Source organism: Helianthus annuus, chromosome 6, assembly GCF_002127325.2.
Source record: "Helianthus annuus cultivar XRQ/B chromosome 6, HanXRQr2.0-SUNRISE, whole genome shotgun sequence".
In the NCBI taxonomy this organism is placed as follows: Eukaryota; Viridiplantae; Streptophyta; class Magnoliopsida; order Asterales; family Asteraceae; genus Helianthus; species Helianthus annuus.
Genome location: NC_035438.2, coordinates 33,602,213 through 33,605,723, shown reverse-complemented (window position 1 = coordinate 33,605,723; position 3,511 = coordinate 33,602,213).

Here is a 3,511-nt window from a genome sequence, read left to right as displayed (position 1 = left end):
AACAACTTAAGTATTCGGTATAATTGGTGGCTGGATCCTGGTCAGTCACGCCCCCGAAGCGGGTGTTATCCGCAGGTGGATTTTGGGGGTGTGACAGATTGGTATCAGAGCCATTGGTTATAGTGAACTTGGTTTTAAAAAGGAAAAATCTTTTTGGAGAAAACCAGACTATAACCCGTGACTCGTAACGACACTACACTCTAAGTGCAAGGCTCGACACTTTTGACCTCATAGCTCGGACCAGTGTTTACTTGTTTGCTTTATGTTCCTGTTATGCTATACGTACTAGTGTGCCTAAACTAGATAGATACACCTCTCTCTTCTATCTCATTCTCGCTACACTACGACATCACACTCATACTATGTTTTCTGGTTATGAAGACAATGAGTGGACGCGGAAGAGGAAACATTAACATGACGCAGGCTCAGTTCACTAACCTGCTCAACACAGTGGCTGCGGCTTTTGCAGCTCACCCTATAGGTAAGCTCGTTGTTTTAGGATGTTTAGATCCTACCGCCACATCGACTTTTCGCCTCTAAACCTATACGCTTCGCTTCTCACGAACAGGTCAGCATGCACCTGCGCAACCACCAGTGTGTACTTTCAAAACTTTCATGGATTGCAAGCCTCTCCCTTTCAACGGCACTGAGGGTGCCATAGGTCTTCTGCATTGGATTGAGAAGATTGAAGCTGTTTTTGCTGTTTGCGAGTGTCCCCCTGCGAACTGGGTGAAGTTTGCTACTGCTACGCTTGAAGGAAGCGCGCTTTCTTGGTGGAAGGCGCAGATTCAGATGTTTGGATTGGAAACTGCAAATGCTACGGCATGGGAGGATTTCAAGGATATGATTAAGGATGAATACTGTCACCGGGATGACATCCACAAGCTTGAAAATGAGTACTATGAGCTCAAGATGGTTGGGTCAGAAATTGAAACCTACACCAAGTTGTCCAACGACTATGCTGCTCTTTGCCCAAACATGTCACGACCAATGTACCGAAGGATCGAACTGTACATCAAGGGTTTGGCTCCAGAGATTCGAAGCCATGTCACTTCAGCCAACCACACTACCATTCAGCCGATTGTTCGACTTGCTCACAAACTTACAGATCAGGCCGTAGAAGAGGGCCGGTTGCCCAAAAGGATTAGTGCCATTGTTGGAACTTCTAGTGACAGCAAGCGTAAGTGGGAAGGAAGTCAAAGCAAGGATGCTAACCCCACTCAGGCCCCAGCACAGCAAAGGAAAACTGAAAACAGCAAAGGCACCCAGCAACAGGGTGGCTACCGGGGAAGCTACCCAAAGTGCAACAAGTGTAACAGACACCACCATGGGGCGTGTAACAAGGGCCAGTGTCAGCGATGCCACAAGATGGGGCACGAAGCCAAGGATTGTAGAAGTCAGTTCCCAGCTAGACAGAATCAGCAACAACCCCAACAGCAACAGCAGCAGGGAAACAACCGGGCATGTTTTAAGTGTGGAGCTGAGGGACACTTTAAGAAGGATTGCCCTGAACTGAATCAGAACCGCAACAATAATCAGGGAGCTGGGAACAACAATCAGAACAACAATGCTGGGAATGGTGCTAGAGGAAGAGCTTTCGTGATTGGAGCTGGTGAAGCAAGGAATGACCCCAATGTCGTGGCGGGTAAGTTCCTACTCGATGATCGTTATGTTTCTGTGTTATTTGATTCCGGTGCCGATGCTAGTTATGTATCCCTACGTATTAGTAAGAAGCTTAAGCGTCCGCTTTCGTTACTAAGTTCTCCTCATGTCGTCGAGTTAGCTAATGGTAGAAACATCGAGGCCTCACACGTTGTCAAGGGTTGCAAACTAGAGTTGTCTGGTCAGACATTTAGTATCGACCTTTTCCCTGTTACTCTTGGAAGCTTCGACGTCGTTATTGGTATGGATTGGTTATCCAAGCATCGCGCTGAGATCCTTTGTCAAGAGAAAGCAGTTCGTATTCCTCGCCGTTCTGGCAAACCCCTCATTGTACAAGGTGGCAAAGGCGGAGAAGTCTCAGGCGTTATCTCGTTCTTGAAGGCCCAGAAGTGTTTACGGAAAGGGCACACCGCTATCTTGGCACTTGTTACCAACACGCAGGAAAAGGAAAAGAGGATTGAAGACTTTCCAGTAGTACGCGACTATCCCGAGGTATTTCCTGAGGAATTACCTGGACTCCCTCCCCATCGTCAGGTCGAATTCCAAATCGAGCTAGCTCCCGGAGCAGCGCCTATAGCTCGTGCGCCTTATCGACTAGCCCCCGCAGAATTGAAGGAACTCTCGACGCAACTACAAGAACTATTGGATAAAGGATTTATCCGCCCTAGTTCATCACCCTGGGGAGCACCGGTACTCTTTGTTAAGAAGAAGGATGGCACGTTCCGAATGTGCATTGACTATCGTGAGTTGAACAAGGTTACCATCAAGAATCGTTACCCTCTCCCTCGAATCGACGATTTGTTTGATCAACTGCAAGGATCGAGCTACTACTCTAAGATTGACCTGCGATCAGGCTACCATCAGTTAAGGGTCCGTAACGAAGACGTCTCCAAAACTGCATTCAGAACTCGTTATGGTCACTATGAATTCCTCGTTATGCCCTTCGGAATGACCAACGCCCCTGCAGTGTTCATGGATCTTATGAACCGAGTATGCAAACCCTACCTCGACAAATTTGTGATCGTGTTTATAGACGACATCCTGATCTACTCGAAAAGTCAGGAAGAGCATGAGCAACACCTACGCCTCATCCTCGAACTCCTTCGCAATGAGCAACTGTATGCCAAGTTCTCGAAATGCGACTTCTGGCTTCGAGAAGTCCATTTCCTTGGGCACGTGGTTAACAAGGACGGAATCCACGTCGACCCTGCAAAGATCGACTCTATAAAGAATTGGCCTACCCCTAAGACTCCCACTGAAGTTCGCCAATTCTTAGGATTGGCAGGTTACTACCGCAGATTTATTCAGGGATTCTCTAAGATTGCACAACCTCTCACGACACTCACTCAGAAAGGCATCACCTACAAGTGGAATGAAGCACAGGAATCTGCTTTTCAGAGGCTTAAGGATAACCTCTGCAATGCTCCTATTCTCTCGTTACCTGAAGGCACTGACGACTTTGTGGTCTACTGCGATGCGTCTATTCGTGGGCTCGGTTGCGTGTTGATGCAACGCGAGAAAGTTATTGCTTACGCCTCTCGACAACTTAAGACACATGAAAGGAACTACACAACGCATGATTTGGAACTGGGAGCGGTAATATTTGCGCTTAAGATATGGAGACATTACCTGTACGGTACCAAGTGCACCATTTACACCGATCACAGGAGTCTCGAGCATATCTTCAAGCAGAAGGAGTTAAACATGCGACAACGTCGATGGGTCGAACTTCTGAATGATTATGAATGCGCCATCAAGTACCATCCGGGCAAGGCCAATGTCGTGGCAGACGCCCTCAGCCGAAAGGACACTATACCACGGCGCGTGCGAGCATTACAACTTACCATCC